Source organism: Cupressus sempervirens, chromosome 8 (genome assembly GCF_028749045.1).
Source record: "Cupressus sempervirens isolate cs-2001-9-10 chromosome 8, ASM2874904v1, whole genome shotgun sequence".
Classification (NCBI taxonomy): Eukaryota; Viridiplantae; Streptophyta; class Pinopsida; order Cupressales; family Cupressaceae; genus Cupressus; species Cupressus sempervirens.
In genome coordinates this window covers 706,211,515-706,235,680 of record NC_143125.1, presented here as the reverse complement: position 1 = coordinate 706,235,680, position 24,166 = coordinate 706,211,515, and the positions used below count along the sequence as shown (strand labels likewise).

Here is a 24,166-nt window from a genome sequence, read left to right as displayed (position 1 = left end):
AAAAAATAGTTTCAATTTATATGTCTTCACATTTCTTAAGGGATATCTACATTAGTTTAATAAATCAATCATTTATAGTTAAGGTTTAATTAGGAACTCTAATCTAATTGGTCATGAATTCTAATTCTACAACCTATGATGAATTAGAGGCCCCTAATCTATATTACTGTAATTTAATAATGATATATAATAATAAAATTATTTTAAAAGGGTCATTAAACTTAAAAATTGTAAAGGTCTAAATAAACATGAAAAAACCTAAAGATCTCGATACAAATAAAAAGGGTTTAAGGTCTTGATAAAAATATTTTCAAATGTTGTCTCATGAAATCTTAATGGCCAATTGCAACTCTTAATCTTAGCCATCCATACTATCACTCACTAGTCTATAAATTAAGGGTCATGGAGTCGTGAGTCGCTCGTCTTTCTTTAGCGAGAGGTCATCTTCAGAAGGCTATCAAATGAAGTTAGGGTGCACTCGACTTCTGAAACTCTACAATCAAGGTACTATTATATTGCATTATACTTTTATTTTATTTGTTCTCTGTGTTCTTTCAACTCTTTTAATGCTATATACCCTTATATTATTTTTCTTTACAGCCCACTCTACTAGGGTTAGGGTGCACTCTACTTATGAATATTAAGAGTCCCTACTTCTGAAACTCTACAACAAAGATATTAATAGCATTAGACTTTTATTTTATTTGTTCTCTCTATTCTTTCAACTTTTTTAATGTTATATACCCTTATATTGTTTTTCTTTAGGTGCTGTAAATTATGAATATTTTTATCCTTTATTTCTCCTAAGTAGATTGCTCGCAATCATGCAATAGCTTGTCAACTTTAGACAAGAAAACCCTAAGTTCAACATCAAGAGCTTATCAAGTGAAGTTAGGGCTCACTCTGCTAAGGTTAGGGTGCATTCTACTTACGAAACTCAACAATAAAGGTGTTGAATGTATTGTGTTATGCTTGAATGTTACTCATCTTCTTTTCTATTTTGTAAAGACTTAAATTACGAATATAAAGACTCCCTCCATTAATGCAAAGATCGTGAAAAGAATTGCCGGATTTGAACCATGATCCACCAAAATTGAAGTAAGGATACATACTAACATAATCATCATGAAATTACTAGATAAAGTTTAAATGTACTTTATTTCTGAAATTCTCCAATAAAAATATTGTATATCTATATTACTTTCCCCTTATTTTATCTTTTTATCTTTAAACTGTGTTTTTCAGATGAATCTGGAATGAATATTATTTACCCTTATATATTTATTTATTTATTTTCAATCTTGAGTGTACGTACTATTATTCTGTAAAGGCTGCATAGTAAGAATATTTGTATCTATTATTTCTAATAAGTAGATTGGTCATAGTTATACAATGGTTGCCAAGTTTATACTATTATACTGCAAAGATGCCAGAGTTCATGACAATTCACTTGAGATTCCCTTGTTTAAAGTGACCTGCATATCAACATTAATACACAGATCATAACAAGCATGTATTGAACTTGAACATGAAAAACATATGTTGGACTCGAACCATCGTCCAACAAACATACTATTGTGTTTTAATAGTTGATATAGATGTTCTGAGCCATAGACTATTCAAACAAACAAGGAGAATAGACTATTCAATGGAGACAGGAGGAAATTCCCTTAGTTCTGGATCAGATGGGAGGAAGAGGTAAAGTGCTTTTATGACCAAGATGTGTCATCTTATAACAAGGAAGCGGAACCTCTGAAGCAGAAGATAGTTATCTAGCTATGTTCCATGCATAGGACTACGTAGCATTTTTGAGAGGTATAACTCCAGAGACAATGCAGGACCAAGCGAGAGCAATGGAACAGTTTAATATTGGAGGTCACTGTCCAGTTTTCAAAGGGCTGTATCAATACTGCCAAGCATATGCTGTTGCTTCTATTGGGTGTGCTGCTAATCTTAATACGAAAAACTGTGACATTGCCATTAATTGGGCCGGAGGTCATAGTCATCCAAGAAAATGTGAGGCATCTGGATTTGGCTATGTAAATCACATTGTTCTATCGATTCTGGAGCTGCTGAAGTGTCACAAGGTGCATTCTTTTATTTCTCATTCATATATATGTTTATTCAGCTATTCTTTTGGAGGTTAATTTAATATTTGCTGTTTTGTGAATGAATTCCACTTAATTTTAAAGAAGCTTGGACTTAATAAAAAAAGTATAACAGTCTGTCTATGTTCTATGGTTTTGTTACTATAAATCTTTTACTATCCAACTGGTTAGTGTGTGCAAACTTGCTATTTTTAGTTATGTTTGTTGAAAGTGTTCTTGAGTCCTGTAAATTGAAGAAATTCTACTGATGTTTCCTTTCTTAATAGACATCTTGTCAATAATTATTAGGAGAAAAGATCCCGTGATCACATTAGTGTTTCTGTTACAGATATTGTCTAATTACAGTGTCAAAAATAAGAACACGTGTATTAATGGTCAATTCAGCTTGTATTAATATTCAATAGATTTATTAGTTTTTTGGTTGGTGATTAGTCCATTTGTGCACTACTATTGGGAAATTTCATAAAGACTACTGGAACATGTAGTTAAAAGTACTGACATTTTTTAGTGAGCCACTATTGGTGCAGAACAAAGGTCTCCACAATTTTACAAAGAGATATGTGAATACCCAAAAGGTGAAACATTAGCTTTAAGCATTTCATTCACCCTTCAGAAATATACTGAAAATTTTGACAAAATCCTACTTATGATTTAAGAGTTTAATGTATGCCAAATTGGCTTAAATAGCTACTAGATATTTTTCCCTACTAGATATTTTCCCAGCATCACATTAAAATGATTTACTTTATTACTGTAAATGGAAATCAATCTTCCAAGCGTTTAAGATAACCTTTTTAAGTTTATGCTAACTCTCCTAATGAGATTGCTACTGGAATTTCTTTTGCAAATCTTCAATCGAACATGTCTAGAATTAATAACATAAAAGAAAATAAATAATGCAGTTATTGAGAACATTTGGAAACACAGCTCCTGAATGGACACGGCAATGTCATTTACATAGCAATATTCAGATGCTTTAGTTTTTAGTTTTCTCCTAATGATGAAGATCTCTAGCGAAATTAATGAAAATGATAAATTGTTTATAATTAAGTTTGATGGCACACATCATGGAGTCATTCGCGTATGCTCGGCAGTATTGGTGCAACACACTAAAAACAGCAGTGTTACTGTCGGTACTAATTTTTTTAGGTTTTATTCCTCTCTGTGGGTCTGTTGGTACAGACTTCTAGGGTTTCATTTGTTTTGTGGAATTGTTTTGAAATAATGCATTTTTTCATGGCTTGTCCTTTTTGGCTCCATTTCATACTTAATTATTTAGATTTCTCATTTTTTAAATTTTTTTAATGTCAATTTTCTGCTAGGTATGTGCTCAATGTATGTAGATTTCTAGTTTTCAAATGGTTGATGATATATAATCTCTTTCGTATCATGTTATTTTTTTCTATTTTCTGCTATATGACTGACTATTTAAGTCTATATATTTACAATCTTACCTTCAATCATTATGTTGGAGTTTGAAAACTACCAGGCAACAAAAAAACCTGATACCAAGATGCTGAGGACAAAATTTAATCTAAGGGCTAGCTACCTCCTATATTCAACTAAGAATTCTTGAGATCTAGTCTGAACATTAACAAAATTGCAGGGATTCTCTACACTTTAGGTTTTGCAACCGGTACACCTTAGGGATAAGTGGATATATGACTGGTTTTATGGTTCTTCATTTTAAGCATATACTCACTAATACTTTCTTTCTCTTTCACTTTTATCCCTTATAGCAGAAAATGGTCACAACTCTTGCAAATAATCCTTGGTAACAATAGCTAACAATGACATACCAGGAATTATTGGAAACAAGTATTGACTAGCAATTAAATTCTTCATACATGAAAGTAAAGATTGATTTGATTTTAAATTTATGCTTCATGCAACCCCATGACTTCTCCAACATGCAACTAAATACATGACTACTGCCTTATCCATTGGTACTCAGAGGCATTAGCAATTAACTCTAAACCCCATTCTTATGAATATCCTTCTTATATGATTGGAAATCTTACCAATTTGAAGCATTTTACTTAATTCTTTGAATTAAAAGCAATAGGAAATTGATATACAACTTATCCTAGTTGCATTAAATTGCATAAATTTTGCTCACACAATCCCAATATAACCAGCACATAAAATGGAGGCAAAATTTTGAGAAAACAGATATGGCAAGACATTCCTTATGTATTAATTCTCCTTGAAAATTATACAATACTAATGTAAACTCAGAAATACTTGAAGGCATGACAACTTCTCATTTGATGTTTACTTGTGTTCTCAGATCTACAAGCTGAATACATCATAAAAACTACACAAAGATTGATTGGATCAAATGCAAGATTGGCATAACATTAAAAATTATATGGATTTTTGACCCTTTCTCTAGCCTTGAGATCTTATTTATATAGTATGAGATGCAACAAGCTACGGGCATAGAGGAAAAGGACTTGATTGTCCTTAAAAATAGAATTTCTTTGTTACTAATATTCTGTCGTGGGACCATTTCTATTGTAACATTTTGTTGTTAAAGGGCTTCATTTGATGATTGCTCCATTTGTATTTGTGGTCTGACTATGGGACCCTCTAATTCACACATGATGTATCAGGTTCTTGAAAATTGATTACAACTCATAGATCTCCCTCCAGATCATCATATTGTTCTACCAAGTCTATAGTTATGTAAATTGGTTGTTCTTTTATCAATTCACCAATTTGAATGGTTGTGTATGTTTTTGCAGTTAGTTGCTCTTCTTTTCATTCTTCTTGTGCACTAATTATTTGTAACTCATTCGATTCCACATCGTTTTCTTCAACCTCTTCAGATAGAAACTGATTTTCTTGAGCAAGATCTATCATCCACTTGTTGAAAAGTGCATCATCTGGCCAATTGAAATTTAGTACCTCTTATTGTTTCTTCAAGATATCTTCTACTAATCTCTCTATCTTAGCAAAATCTTTCGTTAAATAATCAAATAAAATCTACACCTACACAACTTCCTTAATTATCTTAGCAAACCATATGTGGTATTTTTCATTTATGACCTTATTGATTCTAATGCTCATCAACTCATCTAACTCCTTAGCCCATTAATTTATCTACAATCTTGAGTACATGAGAGAAAAGCCCAAAAATTTTACCAAGTTACTTTGAAAAATAATTATTAATTCTCCTCTATAGCATATTCCTCTTATTATCAAAATTAGAAAGGAAATTAGTCATATCAAATGTTTTCTCTACTTGTTCACAAGAAAGACTAATAACTGTACAACAAAAATAGTAACATCAATGTCCCTACTATTCCATTTGCTCACAATTGGCCTCATTATTTGTAAGCTCATTCCATGCATTCATTAATTTTGACAATTGCAAATAAAATGCAAACCAACCTATCCTGTCTTCCAGATAATTGTGTCTCTTATCTTGTTTTCATACTAAACACCCAATTCCACATGCATTGACCATGATTTAGTCTTTTCTTCTTCAAGCTCCTTAGTTGTATACAATTTGGATCTTGTGGGGTACTTGGCATTTCTACAATTGGAATTGTGTTGAAAGGTGCAACTGGAGGACAAGGAGGATAAGTCATCCTAGGTTAAAAGGATTCTACACCTACTTTTCTTTTCTCCAATTGTTTTTCACATTTGAGCAATCATACCTTCCATATGGTGTATCCTCATTCCTCTTTCTTCATAAGCCTCTAACACCCTTTCAAATTTAACATTTAACTCCAAGAACCTATTCTTGTCTTTGCAGTAACCACAACTCCAAAATCAACCATTTCCTTAGTCTTTTGAGACAACTTCTCACTATCTACCTCATCTACTTTGTTAACCACGAGACTACCTATATGCTCAATAAAAAATGGGCCCACCAACTTCACATGGCATTATCATGCTTCTTCGCTCTCATTAAAGTTCTGACATTTTCATAATCTGGGGAAGCGTTCATCGTCGATCTTCTCAAGATCTAACAGTTAAGAAATTACATGATCCACAGTGTTTCAAAAGGTAGAATGGGACCCACAGGGACAGGTGGCATGACTGTGCTAACTTGCTTTGCTCAAAGTTCTAACATTTAAAGTTCTAACATTTTCAAGATGCAGGGATATGTGCATCATTGATCTTTAGATCAACGGTGAGGAACTAAACTCCGTAAAAATTAAGTCTTTCCAAAATAATACTGGGCCAATTAATTCAAAGTACAAACTCATGGTTGAAAGAAAATACGCACTAAGGTGAAAAGATTTTTGGGAAAATATTAAAAAAGGTGAAAATTATGGACAAAAAGGTTTTTTCAAGGGTATTTAGGGCTTGCAAAATATTTCCCATGCATATTTGAAAATAATCACAAATGAAACCAATTTATGAAACCTAGGGCACAAATGACTGTAGGGTAACACTAAATAGGAATTTTCTCTAGGGAAAAACAAAAATGAAAAAGGCACAATCCCTTACTACATAAAGGACCACTAGATTTTCACTCAATTTTTTGCAAAATTTTTAGAAGGTGAAAAACCTGGCCAACACATTATTCAACATTTGAATATTCTTTTCTTCTTGCTAGTATTAGTTTTTGATAGTTTCATTCACTTTTGTGGATTTATTGGCTAGCTTTTTAGGGTACTATTTATTTTAAAGAATTAATCTTATTTTGATTTTGAAATAATGTATTTCCAAGCAAGTAGATTTCCACAATCCATGAGATAAGTTTGTATGTTGCTTCTAAATTCTATTGTGAGAATTTTTTCTCATCAATGATCAAACACTCAATGATCTACCATTTCCTTATAGGCATAACTTGTGGAGTTGTTCTTGTTAGAAATATTTTTCTAAGATTTTATTGAATTTTGTGGATCTCTTGGTAGTGGATTTTAAGAATTCTTTTTGTTTTAAGAAACTATTTTTGTTTTGATTTTAAAATAATGTATTTTAGAGAAAGTAGATTTCCACCATCAATGAAAGAAGTTTGTATACTATTTCTGGATTAGATTGTATGATTTTTTTGCATCAATGTTTCTATTGCATTCCTTGTCCACATAATATGACACAAAAATTTAATAAAAATTTACATGATCTAATTAAAAGGATCATACATATAATATGTTTAATATTGATTCACCTTTTTCTACAAATTCCAAATAGATGATAAAAGGTTAATGATATGTAACCTCATTTTCCTTTTTTCTCTTGGTGAACTTTTTTAAGGTTGTTAAAAGTTACTACATTTGAATTGTTTTGTCATTCTCTCCATGATGGTTTTGGATATTTCAAATCCATTCTGTTCATGTATTTACTCTTCTTGTTTATTATATTCTTGTTGGTAAATAGATTTGTCACTTAGGAAATACACAATTTAGCCCAATGGAGCTTGTGGCAAATCGGTTTCTCCAATAGTTGGATAGGCCCTTGATATCCGCCCTTCCTCTATGTTTAGGCAGGTAGCTCAACTCCCTCATAAGATAAAATTTTTGATCTTTTCAATAAAGATGATTAGAAATTAGAATATAAAAAGGATACCATTGATAGCGAATGCACCACATGACTTCAATATTTTCATAAAATCAATGTAAATTGTTGATGCAAACAATCAAGAACTACACTTGAGAGCTATCACTGACACACTGTTGATTTGATAATTCATGAACATTTGCACAATACCGTTAAAACACCCATCCCAAAGAAAGAATCAGCATTTCAACTTTCAAATATGTAGAAAGAGAACTCAAAATATGTTTCCTTTTTTATTTCCTTGCACCAAAAACATAGAGGAAATTTCTGATCACAAGAGCAAGATCTATACACACTTTCCAAAAATTGTCTTGCTACCAAAACTTCAACATAGTGTCCCCTTGTTTCCAAATCCAAAAAGTCCCTCATTACAATGAGATTCAAAAATTTATAGCTATTAGAGAATAACTAACCTTTCGGGTTTGTAACTACTCAAAAAGTTAGAGTTTAGAAGTTAGTAATACTTTTTCAAATTAACTCTAAATTTTTATAAATTTCAACTTTAAAACCTAACCTTAACCAAAGAAAAGTTAAGATTCTAACTAAAACCCAAATTAGTCCTAGAGTTGACACTTCAATTACAAGGAATGACTTAAGTTAGTTTCCAATAAAATTATTTGAAGTTCATATCATCAAAATGAGAACAATACTTTAGGGTCGTTGATGTGATCTCTACATTCCTTTCTTGATCTACAACTCATCTTTTCACAAGCATTAAACCTCTAAAATAATGCCTTACAATCTTCCCAAGTGTTTACAAAAACTCATCTCATCCACTTTGATCAGCTCCAATTTTTCTTTGCAATGACATTTCTACATACGAATGAAATTCCTTGTGAAGTCTTTAACTTTCTTCAACATGTCTAAAATTGATTCTTCTAATGAAATGTTATTACCATCATCTAACTCTTTCCTCATTCAATTGAATCATGCTACCCAATAACACTCTCTTGTGTTAGCAAAAATTAGTGAACTCCACATGTCTTTCTCACATATGTTTTTGTTAGCAATTTGGTTGCTCATTCTATCAAATAGATCGCAGGGATCCTTTAAAAATACACACTCCTTTGAGATACATAGTTCAAACATCCTATGCATATGAATGATGAACCGACACCATTACCAAGCTCCTTATCTTTTATAGATGCATATTCCTTTGATTTGCTCACTGGAAGACACAACCTTTTGGAGCTCATCTCTATTAACAAACCTACCTCCTTTGCGATGACTTCATAAATAGGTGTCATAATTTTTCTTAGGAAAGATTCTTCATCTCCTCTATATGTTGGCTTTACATTTTCTCTAGTGATAGTTTTGACATTACTAGCTAAAACATCATTGACTTCCAATGTCACATGGTGGAAGATGTAACAAAGGCATTTGGGCATAAATTAGAGATTTGAAACCTCTCCCCAAATAAGTAAATAGAGTCCCATATAAAGAAGTTTACATTGTTATATCCCCTATAGTATTAATGGTATCCAAAGGTTATTTTTGCATTTTAAATATTTTCACCATTTCTTGTAGTTTTTGAATAATCTTCTCATGACATTATCTAGACCTCGATCATCCAGCTTATTTAATGGGTGTGGCTTGAGAATTTGGCTAATGTGGACATTTGGAAGGATAAAAATTAAGTGTTTCCTCTCATTAGCTACGCTATCTTTCAGCAATCCAAATGTTGCTTGAAGCCAATCAAGCAAATCTATAACTCTTGTTTTATCATCTGTGTCTCTAGCATTATGATGGTCACTGATCCATTACAAACCATGAATGTTGTGTAAAGCTTCCACTATAGCCTTAATCTCGAGAAATTGCATAATGGCTTGATTTTCTCTTCTTGGATCAAGAGGAAGAATATTATAGTTAGGGCATACTGTTATGTTTTCTTCTCAACATCTTTACCAAATTTCAGAAGATCATCATCAATTTGAGCATTCTCTCTCAGAGTGACTGCCTTTAATACTTCAAACAATAGTTTGATATGTCTTTGACAGCTATGCACGATCTACATCTTTGCCTACTTGATCCAGTGCCTTAACATATTGATCATAATATTGATGATAAAGCTTTGTATTTCTCTAGCATCACTTTCTTCTTCCTTGAGTTCAAGGTTGTGTTAACATCCTTGCTTTATGGTCAAGCTAGTAGCTGAAGCTACATTATGTAATGTTATTGAGCTTCCACATGGATATCTAATAGGTACAAGTACAGGTACATGAACTAAATTATTATTATGACATAGTAGTACTACAAATCCAAAAGAAGAGGCAATAGGTATGAGAGAAGCATCACTTCTTTAGAGGGCATTTCTACCCATGTAGGATGAATCAGGAGCATTTCCTCAAACACTTGAGTTACAACCTTTGTTCTCTTGGTGGTTATGACTTAATTGAGGCTCTTGCTTAAAAAATTCATGTCTCCCTTTCTTCTTTGGTCTTCTTGGGAACCAGTACTTCATTGGCTATCGGATTCACAATTTTCATTTGGATCAGCATACTTGGTGCAATTCCAAACAACTATCTTGGCTCCTCTTTTGTGTGATCTGACATCTACATTTTCTTGAGAGCATTACGCCAAACAATTGACATGCTTGGTCTATGTAATGTCAAACCTATGGATCTATGAGGAGGGTCATTAATAAGATGGTTCACGTGCCTTGCCTGCAACTACATTGGGTTTACACACATTAATTTTTATTGGAGTGTCCTCAATACTCTTTCTAGTTCTCACTATTTCCTCTATTACTGAGTTGAGTATTTTTGTTATGCTCAATTTCGTAATGCTCTGATTCTTTCCATTGTATTCAATGATGATTTTAGCTTCCACCTGATCTATAGTTATGCAATCTTAGAATGAGGGGCACTTGCATACAAATTCCTTGACCCTTTGGCAAACTAATGCATGTGATAGATTCTAGAACACTTGACTTCCCAAATAACTAGCCTCCAACAACAAAAATGCTTAGTAGATCGATACCTTCTTCTATTACTCCAAGACCACATAGAGTGTCTATAGCATCCAACAGGGGGTGAATGTGCTCATTGTAGCTTCCAATTAGAGATAGGGATTCCCCCGTCTCAATATGTAGATTCTAAAGCATCAAAGACATCAACTCTTGCTTTTCAAAGGATGTTTGTGCCATTCTTTTTATTGTCCACCACCATTCTGAATACTACAGATGTTCACTTTTGATGCTCACCATTCTTACTAACCTACTTCTTGCACTCAGTGTTTGGCCTATTCTTTTGGATGGGTTGTGTGAGTTTTTATATGCCCTTCAATAGTTCACACACCTTGTCTAAGCTTACATTACTTAAAAGTTTGAATTTGTGTTCAACAATTTTAGTTAGGATTAGGGAAAAAAAATTTACTATGTAGTTAGAGATGATTTTAGTATGTGGAGAGAGAAAATTTTGTGTGAGAGAAAGCAATCCAAACTCGAACTTCTCTCTAGAAGTTTTAGTATGTAGAGAGGTAGTATGTGGAGAGAGAATATGTTTTGAAAAGAAGAAAAATAATCTCTCTCTCTCTCTCTCTCTCTCTCTCTCTCTCTCTCTCTCTCTCTCTCTCTCTCTCTCTCTCTCTCTCTCTCCCTCCCTCTCTCTATCTCTCCATAATTAATTTAATTAGCTCTCTCACAAGAATATCTTGGTAACAACTAACAGTTGCCTATGATAAAGTATGATGGTGCTACCACATGAGAACATTTTTCTAGTTCTCTAACCAAACCTTGGATTCTAGGACACCTAGAAAGCTATTATTTAAAACTTGAACACTCTATTTTGGAGGTGCAGACAAACTGCTCAATAATATCATCAAGCAAATCATGTTATTCTAGAAGAAGAAGAATTTGGGAAAATCTTGCGAAGAGCTCCTATTGGTCAGAACGTTGTAGTCATTGAAAGAATAGTAGATATCCTAAGAAGAATTAGGTAGAATCTTGGTCACATCCAAGGGCAAGTAAACAATAACCCATAAGTTGGCTAACAAACCATACACCTGAGTAGACAAACAAAAGGGTCTATTAGATGAAGATTTTGAAGCCCTTCGGAAGCTATATTTCAAGCCAATTACTCCTAAGAAGAAGAAGAATGTTAAGTCTATTAGCAGGCCATCTTCACCACTCGAGGCTAATGTTTCTCTTACAACCTTTCAAGCTTTGATCCTACCAAGTACCCTCATACCTGTAGACACCTAAATTTGATTACATCGCTTTAGTAATCCTATTTAGTTATCTCTAAAGGCATCATTAATTAAATTCTTATTTAATTAATCCTTTGCCATCCCTAGCTGATTAATTTAATTAATCATCTATAGTCCTAATTGATAAATCAAATAACCTATCATTTATCAATTAAATCCTATTCTTCTATCTAATTCCAAAAATCCCCATTTATTAAATAAATCTATTTGATAAATAAAATCTTCAAATCCAAAAACCCCTAACTTATCCCTAACCCTCCATTTAGCCTAATCCAACCCATCCACCCACACTAACCAAGCTTAGCCACTAACTCACCCACCCTCATTAATACCATCGACTTGCACATCTTTAACATCCCTAATATAATCCTAAACCCAAGCCTAATCCACCCCCTAATGTTGTCACATTCTCTAAACAAGTTTAAGACTTTCCTAAACCAAACCAAAGTCTCCCCTCAAAAATCCCAACCACCAAGTCATGAGTGCTCTTACAAACCATAAAAGACTCTTACAAGCCCACTCATGACTCTTACATCCATCTTCCACACTCTTCCCTCTTCCACACTCATTCCTCTTACATATCTCTTACATACTCAACCCCACTCATCATGCCTTTAACCAACCATTTACCCTACCCTCTCACACTCATCCTCCTTGTGACAAGTGTCACCTTCCCATTGGTGCTAAACAAGCACAATCCATGTGCTCTCCTTTGAGTGCATCCTAGCCCTGCTTAAGCCTTCATCTCTCCTTGCATCTTAGCCCTCCATCCCTCAAGCCCTTAGCCTATAAATTGAATCCCCTCCCAAGCCATTTCAAGAACAATCCCTGAGCTAAAGTTATCATGCCCTTTTGAGAGCCAAAATCCATACCCATACCCTTATAATGCCAAATTGAGAGCTCACAAGGCTACCAATTTGCCATTACCCATCTCCACCATTGAAGCAATTGGGCAAGAAATTGAGCATACATCCACATCAAAGGACACATCTACAAAATCAAGAAAGCATGGAGTGTTTTCTCTTTTGAATTTTGCACTTCTTGTTTGCTTTTCTTTGTCTAAACATATATGTGAATTTAGTTTTAGTTTGTGAATGTTTACTTTATTGTTAATGTTCTTTGCATACTAAATCTTGTTCTACAGTACCCATAGCCATTAATTTGTGACCTTTGAACATCATTCTCCCAGCCATGGCACAATAAGCACCACAACCATTGGTCCCATGGGGAGTATTAATCTCTTAGCTTTAGGGAACTAATTACATGACATGCCCATTGGCTCCCGAAAAATTATTCCTAAGTTTTTTGAAGACGAAAAAGTCACCATTGATCAACACATTAGTGCATTTTTTTATGGAAAGTAGGGTTCTTGCAATTCAACATGAAGCTATTTCTATTTGTCTCTTTGTTGAAACACTCACAGAAGCCATGGCTGAATGGTTTCATCAGCTACCAACTAGATCAATTACTTCATGGGAAAACTTGATTCAAGATTTTGAGAAGAGATTTAAAACTACCGAAGATGAATATTTACTTCTCTCCTAGTTAACTCAAATGAAGAAGGAAATTCATGAACCAATGTGAGAATTCATTGCTCATTTTAATCAAACGATAAATCAAATTCTTGTCAACAAAAAACCCACTAAAGAAAATCAAATGACTGTCTTCATCAACATTCAATCTTTTGATGTAAGCTTTCAAATATGAAGGGCGAGAGCTCCTAATCTAGTAGTCACACAAAATTTAACCATTAAGGTGGAGGATGACCTTCTTAGTTCAGGTAAATGGAGTCATGATCTACAAAAAGGAAAAGGTTAGCAAGCTTCTATCACTACCACTGACCCTTTATATCAAAAATTGGCTAATGATGTGTTACAAAAAAAGAAGCAGTTGCCCCACAATCCTCTGCCTTTGTATCAAGATAGCCCAAGGAGGAATTATATGCCATATCAACATAACAAACAATCTAAATGGCTACCCCAGCTAACACCAAGATTAGCCATCGAGCATCCTGCATCATCCAATAATCAAGCAGCTATGTGTGATTTCCACCTGACAATAGATCATGATGGTGCAAGTTGTCTTGAGATGGCCAGGTTCATGCAAATACATTTGATAGTAGAGAAAATAGAAGAATATGTGGCCCTTGAAGATGTAATAGAACCTACTATTGGGACCTCTTCCATAAACTTTCTAGAATATGAATTTGATGGTGAGAAAGCTGAAGATATTAACAATCATTCTTGCAATCCATCTACACCAAATTGGAGACAAAGATTAGAAGAGAAGTGGGGAAAAGAAGCAAAGGATAAAGACTCTAATGAGACTACTAAGCGAATTAGACTATCTCATAAGCATACTCCAGAAAAGCCTTCACAAGAAAAGGAGATAGATAAAGCCACATCCTCTCCCATTGTTGAAGACTCTTTTGATTTTATTGATCATTATAAGAAGACCAATTACAAATTTCTCAGTTGTACTACATAAAAGACAACCCACATCAGTTAGAAAGGTTGATTCAATGCATTGGTAAGGGAAAAGGTTCGCCTAAGATCACCATCAACCACGAATCAAGGATGTCTCTAGAGGATGAAAATCTGGAAGGGCTCATGACTGAGAAATAATCATTTTTTATGGCTTCTTTGTCAAATAAACCTAATCCATTCTATGTTTCCCTCTATATAGCTAGATGCAAGTTAAGTAATTGTATCATTGATTCTAGTTCATCCAATAATGTTATTTCTTCAAAGGTGGCCCATGCCCTAGATCTCTCTCTAAATAAACCATTAGGAAGAGTTTATTCTATGGAGGTGAAACAAGTTTTGCTAATTGGTTAGTTAAAAGACACTCAAGTAGCTCTTGCAGCACATCCAAAAAATAAGTTAAAACTAAATATCTTGGTCGCTAATATCCCAACTAGTTATGGGATGCTATTGAGCAAATTTTTTTGCAAAGATCCCAATGGTGAAATCAAGATGGACATGTCTCATGCCCTCATCCCAATTGGAGATAAAAAGGTTAAACTCCATCCTAAACCTAAGCTAAATATATAGTCTTGAAATCAGATGATCCAAGGGCTGAAATATTGTATGTTGATACCAGACATGGAACATATATGATGACATCTATTGAAAAGGATGTGACTGAGCCTCTTATGCCTAACATAACCAATGAATTATGGTCAATGGAGTTTTATGGAAGTTCTTCTTCTGGTTCAGGTGCTAGGATAGTTTTGACATCACCAAAAAGAGAGAAGTTCCCAAAAGCTTATAAGTTGGTTTTCGAGAGCACTAATAATACTGCAAAATATGAATCTCTTCTACTCAACCTTGAGTATGCAAGAGAAAAAGGGACCAAACAACTCAAAGTATTGAGAGATGCAAAATTAGTTGTCAACTAGGTGTGGAGGCAACATCAAACAAAGAAAATGCAGGACTGAAAGCATATAGAAATGGAGTGTAGGATGAGATTGAGCATTTCAATGCTTTTTCTTTATCTGCTATCCCTCGTGAACAAAATTCTAAAGCTGATTGTCTAGCAGTCTCTGCCTCTCTCCGTATTCCTCATCCTGAGTTCAATAGAGATGTCTATATAGTAGAGATGATTCATAGACCCACTGTGTTAGATAATGATCAATACTGGCAAGTCTTTGATGATGATGGGCAAGTTATTGCATTTCTTGAGGGATGTCCTCCATTTTCAGATTTGAATTTTGAAGGATCACATAATCATGATGGGACACAAGGAGATAATCCTAAGATTATTTAACTGCAAGGTAATGTTATTCCAACAGGGTTAGTCACCCTTGAAAGTCTTTTTGATAAGGAAGGTAAAAGGAAAGAGAAAGTTGAAGATACTAAATCTTCTAATTCTTTGAGTTATGAGAAGGTAAACATTGGTTTTGAAGAAGTTCCAAAGATGGTCCTTATAGGGAAAGATTTGTCATCGGAAGAGAAAGGAGAGTTCATGAATCTGTTGAAGTCTTACCAAGACATTTTTTCTTGGGGTTATGAAGATTTGAAGGAATTCATGAATGGAAAATTTAAACATCAAATTCCTTTGAAACCTAGTTCAACTCCCTTCTGAGAAAAACAAAGGCAATTTAATCCAAGGGTCACTGATGTTATTTTCAATGAAGTTGATAAAATGCTTAAATCAAAGATCATATACCCTATCCACCATTCAACGTGGGTAGCCAATATCATCCAAGTTAGGAAGAAGAATGGTGAGATAAGAATATGGGTTGACTTCCAAAATTTGAATTAGGCATCACTTAAGGATAATTACGGGCTCCCTGTCATGGATCATATTGTGTAGTTGGTATTTGGTTCTGAGCTCATGTCAATATTAGATGGTTTCTCTAGTTATAATCAAATTAGTGTTGCACTAGAAGATCAACATAAAAAAAATTTTACCACTCCATGGGGTATGTTTGCCTACAATCATATGCCTTTTGGCTTGATAAATGCCAGAGCCACATTTCAACAGGCAATGGATTATTCATTTGCAGATTTCAAGAATAAGATCATTGTCATGTACCTTGATGATCTTACAGTGTTTTCTAAACATGTAGAAGAGATCATGTGCATCATCTGGAATCTATCTTGCATTGATGTCGAACCCATGGCATCTCACTAAATCCTAAGAAGTCTATAGTTGGGGTGACAAGAGGAAAACTACTTGGACACATTGTCTCCAAAGAGAGTATTTGGATATACCCTGAAAGCAAGCTATCCAATAGTTATCACTTCCCATGAGTAATCCAGGGGTCAGGTCTTCCTTTGGACAAATAAACTTCATAAGGAGGTTTGTACTAGACTTCTTTGAAATTACGAAGTCAATTGTGGATATGATGAAAGGGAATACAAATTTTTAATGGAAAAAGGAAGGTAAGGTTTCTTTTGAACAAATTAAGACTGTGATTGCTAATGCCTCTACCCTTTCTTATCTAGATTTTTCTAAAAAAATTCATTTTTATTGCTATGCATTTGAGAACACTTTATCTGCTATACTTACTCATCCTGACAAAGACAATGTTGAGGCCCCAATAGCATCCATGAGTGTTCCTCTTAAGAAACATGAATTGAAATATTCTTTGATTGAGAAGAATGCATATGCTCTAGTCAGAGTAGTGAAACAATTTAGGTTTTACATCCTACACTCTCACTCGAAGGTATTTGTTCCTGATTCAATGGTGAAAATTCTTCTAACACAATAGGAGACTGGTGTGAACAAAAGAGCTTCCTATATAGCTAAAGTACAAGAATATGTTCTTGATATCAAACCTACGAAGCTTGTCAGAGGAAAAGGTTTGTGTAAAGCTATTGCAGAAGGATCTTCTAGAGATGAAGAAGAGATAGAGAAAGAAATACCATTAGTTTTATACATCAGTAACATTGATGATTGGTTTTCCAATATTGCCTATTTTTTGACATATGGAGAATGCCTAGCCCATCTATGACCCAAAGAAAAGAGGGCCTTGAAACTAAAGTTTGCAAAGTACATTATATGGGGTGACATGTTGTACAAAAAGGGGATAAACAATACTTTCTTGAGATGTGTGGACTCTTAACAAAGGAAGGAGTTGCTTGAATTGTTTCATAATGAATCATGCAGAGGTCATTACTTAGCATCGGTAATGGCCTATAAAATTCTGAAAAACTATTTTTACTGGCCTGGAATGTTCAAAGATGCAGAAGAATGGGTCAAGAGATGTGATTCTTGTCAATATTTTAAAGGGATGGTTCAATTAGCAGCACTCCCCTTGAAACTAGTGGTGATCGAAGAACCCTTTCAAAAATGGGGTCTGGACTTTATTGGTCCTATCCATCCTCCATCCACTACTAGACATACTCACATTTTAATGGCAATCAATTATTTCACCAAGTGGGTAGAAGTCATTATGGTCAAGCAAACAACTTCAGAAGTGGTGTGTAGTTTCATCGAGCAAAATATTTTGGTTAGGTTCAGAGTTCCTAACACGATTATTACTAACAATGCTACAAATTTCTCTTCCCAAGAAATATCAACTTTTTGTTATCAATATGCAATCCCTCTCCCTTATTCCTCAAATTATTTTGCACAAGGAAATGGTCAAGCAGAATTGAGCATTAAACATATTATATCCATTGTGCAAAAATTGATAGATGTCAAGCAGAGGTCTTGGCGCAAACACTTGTATGATGCACTATGGGTAGATCATACTACTATGAAGAGAGAAACAGGGCTATCTCCCTTTGAAATCCTATATGGTACTAAGCAGTTTTCCCCCTTCCTTTAGAATTATTTGCTTTGAAGTTACAGAATGCTATTGAAAACCATGAATTTAAAGATGCTAATGAAAAGAGAATATTATATTTGACCAAATTGGAAGACGAAAGAGAAGTGGTTATAGAAAGGATATGGGAACATCAATCCTAAGTTAAAAAGTTGTTTGATAAAAAAGCTAAATAGAGGGTGTTCCAAGAAGGTGATCTTGTCTTACTTTGGGACAAGAGTAGAAAACCAAAAGGTCTACATGGATAGTTTGACTCATTATGGAGAGGTCCATTCCAGATTAAAGAGGTATGTGGAAAAAATTCCTTCATCTTATCATATCTCAGTGGTACTCAGTTACAATGGGAAACATTTGAAGCATTATCATCAATAAGGCATGTAGACTGCGACTTTGTACATATCTTAGAAGTTTTTGTCATGCCTTCCTTTCTTTTTTGTTTGGTCGTGTTCCCAATTTTTTTGTGCTTAGTCCCTTTTTCTTGGATTTATCTCCTTTTTGAGTGACTCTATAGCCCTTGTGATAAAGCACTGCTCTTTCTTAACTCTAAGTTCATTCATCATCCTGCACAATCCTTGTCCCTAGATAGAGCCAGCTATTACCCAGATATTTTTGTGAGAGAGTTAATTAAATTAATTACAAAGAGATAGATAGAGAGAGATTATTTTCCTTCTTTTCAAAACATATCCTCTCTCCCTGTACTTTTCTCTATCCCCGTAATACCTCTCTCTATGTGCTAAAACTTCTAGAGAGAAGTTCAGGTATGGATTGCTTTCTTTCACACGAACTTTTCTCTCTCCATGTACTAAAATCATCACTCACTATGTACTAAACTTTTTTCCCTAATCCTAACAAACACAAACTCAAACTTTTAGGCAATGTAAGCTTAGACAAGCTGTGTGAACTGTTGAAGAGCATATACAAACACACATAGCCCATCCAAAAGAATACACCAAACACTGAATGCAAGAAGTAGGTTTGTAAGAATGGTGAGCATCAAAAGTGAACAACAGTTGCAGTATTTAGAATGGTGGTGGACAATAAAAAGAATGGCACAAAAATCCTTTGAAAAGAAAAAGTTAATGTGTTCGATGCTTTAGAATCTACATATTGAGATGGTGCAATCCCTATCTCTTATTGGAAGCTACAATGACCACATTTGCCCCCTGCTGGATGCTATGGACACTTTGCATGGTCTTGGAGTAATAGAAGAAGGTATCGATCTACCAAGCATTGTTGTTGTTGGAGACTAGTAATCTAGGAAGTCAAGTGTTTTGGAATGTCTCGCATGCATTAGTTGCCAAAGGGTCAAGGAATTTGTACGTGAGTGTCCCTCATTCTAAGATTGCATAACTGCAGATCGGGCGTAGGCTAAAACCATCATTGAATACAATGGAAAGAATTAGAGCATTAAAAAATTGAGACTCAACTCAATAACAGAGGGAATAGTGGGAACTAGAAAGAGTATTGAGGACACTCCAATAACACTCAATGCGTGTAAACCCAATGTAGCCGTAGGCAAGGCACATGAACCATCTTATTAAAGGCCCTCCTCATAGATCTGTGGGTTTGACATAACATAGACCAAGAACATGAATTGTTTGGCATAATGCTCTTAACAAAATGCAGATGTCAAATCATGCAAAAGAGGAGCCAAGCTAGCTGTTTGGCATTGCACCAAGTGTGCTGATCCAAATGAAAATTGTGAATCCAATAGCCAATGAAACACTGGTTCCCAAACAGACCAAAAAAGAAAGGGAGACGCAAATTGTTTAACCAAGGGCCTCGATTAATCTATAACCACAAGGAGAATAGAGGTTGCAACCCAAGTGTTTGAGGAAATGCTTCCAATTCATCTTGCACAGGTAGAAATGCCCTCTACAAAAGCGATGCCTCTCTCATACCTATTGCCTCTTCTTTTGGATTTGCAATACTACTATGTCATAATAATATTGCAGTTCCTATACCTATAGTTATCAGCAATCCACGTGGAAGCTCAATAACATTACATAATGCAGCTTCGGCTACCAGCTTGACCATAAATGAAGGATGCTAACACAACCTTGAACTTGAGGAAGGAAAAAGTGATGCTACAGAAATACAAAGCTTTTATCATCGTTATTATGATCAATATGTTAAGGCACTAGATCAAGCAGGTGAAGATGCAGATCGTGCACAGTTGGCAAAGACATATCAAATTGTAGTTTGAAGTATTAAAGGTAATTACTCTAACAGAGAATGCTTAAATTGATGATGATCTTCTGAAATTTGGTAAAGATGTTGAGAAGAAGACATAATAGTATGCCCCCTAAAATATTCTTCCTCTTGATCCAGGAGGAGAAAATCAAGCCATTATGCAATTTCTTGAGATTAAGGTTGTAGTGAAAGCTTTACACAACATTTGTGGTCTACAATGGACCGGTTACCATCATAATGCTAGAGACGTAGATGATAAAACAAGAGTTGTAGATATACTTGAGTGGCTTCAAGTAACATTTGGATTCCAGAAAGACAGCGTAGCTAATCAGAGGGAACACTTAATTTTTCTCCTTGTAAATGTCCACATCAGGTAATTCCCAAGCCACACCCATTAAATAAGCTGGATGACTAGGCTCTAGATAATGTCATGAGAAGATTATTCAAAAACTACAAGAAATGGTACAAATATTTAAAACACAAAAATAACCTTTGGCTACCTTTAATACTACAGGATATACAACAACGTAAACTTCTTTGTATGGGACTCTATTTACTTATATGGGGAGAGGATTCAAATCTATGATTTATGCTAGAATGCCTTTGTTACATCTTCCACCATATGGCATTGGAACTCAATGATGTTTTAGCTAGTGATGTCAAAACTATCACTGGAGAAAATGTAAAGCCAGCATATGGAGGAGATGAAGAATCTTTCCTAAGAAAAGTTGTGACACCTATTTATGAAGTCATTGCAAAGGAGGCAGATTCACCAATAGAGATGAGCGCCAGAAGGCTTTATCTTCCAGTGAGCAAATCAAAGGAATAAGCATCTGTGAAAGATAAGGAGATTGGTAATGGTGTCGGTTCATCATTCATATGCATAGGATGTTTGAACTGTGTATCTCAAAGGAGTGTATATTTTTAAAGGATCCCTGCAATCTATTTGACAGAATGAGCAACTTGATTGCTAACAAAAACATATGTGAGAAAGAAATGTGGAGTTCACTGATGTTCACTAACACAAGAGGGTGATATTGGGTACCATGATTCAATTGAATGAGCAAAGAGTTAGATGATGGTAATAACATGTCATTAGAAGAATCAATTTCAGACATGTTGAAGAAAGTTAAAGACTTCACAAGGAGTTTCATTCATATTTAGACATGTCATTGCAAGAACAATTGGAGCTGACCAAAGTGGATGAGATGAGATTTTGTAAACACTTGGGAAGACTATAAGGCATTATTTTAGAGCTTCAGCACTTGTGTAAAGATGACCTGTAGATCAAGAAAGGAATGTAGAGATCACATCAGTGACACCAAAGTCTTGTTCTCATTTTGATGATACAAACTTCAAATAATTTTATTGTAAAGTGACTTAAGTCATTCCTTGTAATTGAAGTGTCAACTCTAGGACTAGTTTGTGTTTTAGTTAGAATCTTAACTTTTCTTCGGTTAAGGTTAGGTTTTAAAGTTGAAATTTGTAAAAATTTAGAGGTAGTTTGAAAAAGCATTACTAACTTCTAAACTCTAACTTTTCGAGCAGTTACGAATCCGAAAGGTTAATTATTCTAGAACAGCTATAAATTTCATAATCTCATTGTAATGAGGGACTTTTTGGATTTGGAAACAAGGGGACACTATGTTGAAGTTTTGCTAGCAAGACAATTTTTGGAAAGTGTATATAGATCTTGTTCTTGTGATCAAAAATTTCTTCTATATTCTTGGTGCAAGGAAATAAAAAAGGAAACGTATTTTGTGTTCTCTTTCTACATATCTAAAAGTTGAAATGTTGATTCTTTCTTTATGATGGGTGTTTTTACGGTATTGTGCAAATGTTCATGAATTATTGAATCAGCATTGTGTCACTGATAGCTCTCAAGCGTAGTTCTTGATTGTTTTCATTAATAGTTTACATTGATTTTATGGAAACATTGAAGTCATGTGGTGCATTCCCTATCAATGGTTTCCTTTTTATATTCTAAGTTCTAATCATCTATATTGAAAAATAAAAATTTTTATCTTACGAGGGAGGTATCCTTCTAAATGTAGAAGAAGGCCGGATATCAAGGGCCTATCCAACTGTTGGAGAAATCGATTTGCCACACACTCTATTAGACTAAATCACATATTTCCTAAGTGACAAATCTGTTCACCAACAATTTTTATGATAATTTTTTGAACTGACAGCATGTCTTGTATGTTGATATTGATGTCCACCATGGTGATGGTGTGGAGGAGGCCTTTTACACCACTGATATGGTCATGACTGTTTCATTTCACCAATATGGAGATATGACTTTTGGTTATGGAAATAGCATTGGATATGGGAAAGGAAAATATTATTCGGTAAATATCCCCTTTGATGATGGGATTGATGATGAAAGTTTTCATTCTCTATTAAAACCCATCGTTCAACAAGCGATGGCTGTCTATGATCCTGAGGGAGTTGTACTTCAATGTGGAGCTGATTCTTTTGGTGGAGACAAACTAGGCCGTTTTAATCTTTGTGTAAAAGGTCATGCAGAGTGTGTGCGGTACATGAGGTCATTCAATGTGCCACTTTTGCTCTTGGGTGGTGGTGGATTCACACTTCGTAATGTTGCTAAATGTTGGTGTTATGAGGTATTTATCTTTAGGTCGTTTAATGTTATTTCAAATTTAATTATATTAGAAATTAAACATTGATATCTTGAATTTCATTATATTAGATTTTTATCATCAATATTTTAGATTGCATTATTGTTTTTAAATTTGATTATCTTTTGTCACACTAGATTTTTGGTGAATTTGTTTAACACAATCTGATATAGATTTGACAAACTATAAATGTTATAAATTTAAAGGTTCTTGTAAATTAATCAGTTTTCTTCTTCCAAATGTACAGACAGCAGTTGCAGTAGGTAAAGAGACTGATGAGAAAATACCCAGCATTTTTATTCTCAATATTTTAGTCCGGATTTCAGTATTAATGTGACTCCACTGGTTATGGAAAACAAAAACTCAAAACTGGTTTGTTGGCACTTATTTCTTGACTCCCATTTTGAAAAATTTCTTGGACTTTTGAAAACTTTGTTATTTTTTATTATTTTTAAAATACCTTTAAACATTTTGACAGGTCTAAAGTTCTGGAGAACATCAATAAAATGCCATGTGCACCAAGCGAACAATTTCAGGAACGCTTATAGATGCTTCTTCTTTGGGAATTTTATCTTTTGCAAGTGAATATGTATTTACTGATACTTATACAATGTTCCTTTATTGTTTTGAGACATTAACAGGAAGAAGAAGATTGTGATGCAAGCAGAAATGAACGTTAAAGATTATGTTCATAGTTCTGCAAAGAAATATTCTCTTCTCTAGAAAAATATATTTGGAGAATGCCATGGTAGTATCTTATAAAGGCAACAAACAAAAAATGGACTCTGCATAAAAAGTTTTGCCATCACTTAGAATTTCAAACGAGGAACGTATTTCTGTGTTACTATCAAAGGTGCTTTTTAACTTGAATATTAGTGCTATTGAATTCTCTAGAAAAATATTGTTGGAGAATGCCATGGTAGTATTTTATACAGGCAACAAACAAAAAATGGACATGCCCACCAGTACTACGAGGATCGGGAGACTAGAACCTGTGATCAACCCTTTTCAACAGAGAAGATTTAGCCAACCGAGCTAAGGGCCCCGCCCATTCTTCAGTATCTGATTATATTATATTAATGTAGGTTATATTATAGTTTATCTTGTTTCTGCACTGTGTTCTCCTTTCTTTTTAACATTTCCAAGGCATTTTTGGTACACAAATGAATTGGGTGCTATATAACAACTTCCGTGGACTTTATTGATCCAGGTATCTTCATAGG

General features: G+C 34.3%; 1 pseudogene; it reads left to right on the top strand.

Annotated features, from left to right (window-relative positions):
• The first annotated feature begins 1,648 nt into the window (after window positions 1–1,648).
• Window positions 1,649–23,491, top strand: LOC149544390 (histone deacetylase 19-like; annotated as a pseudogene).
• The last annotated feature ends 675 nt before the right edge of the window (window positions 23,492–24,166 follow it).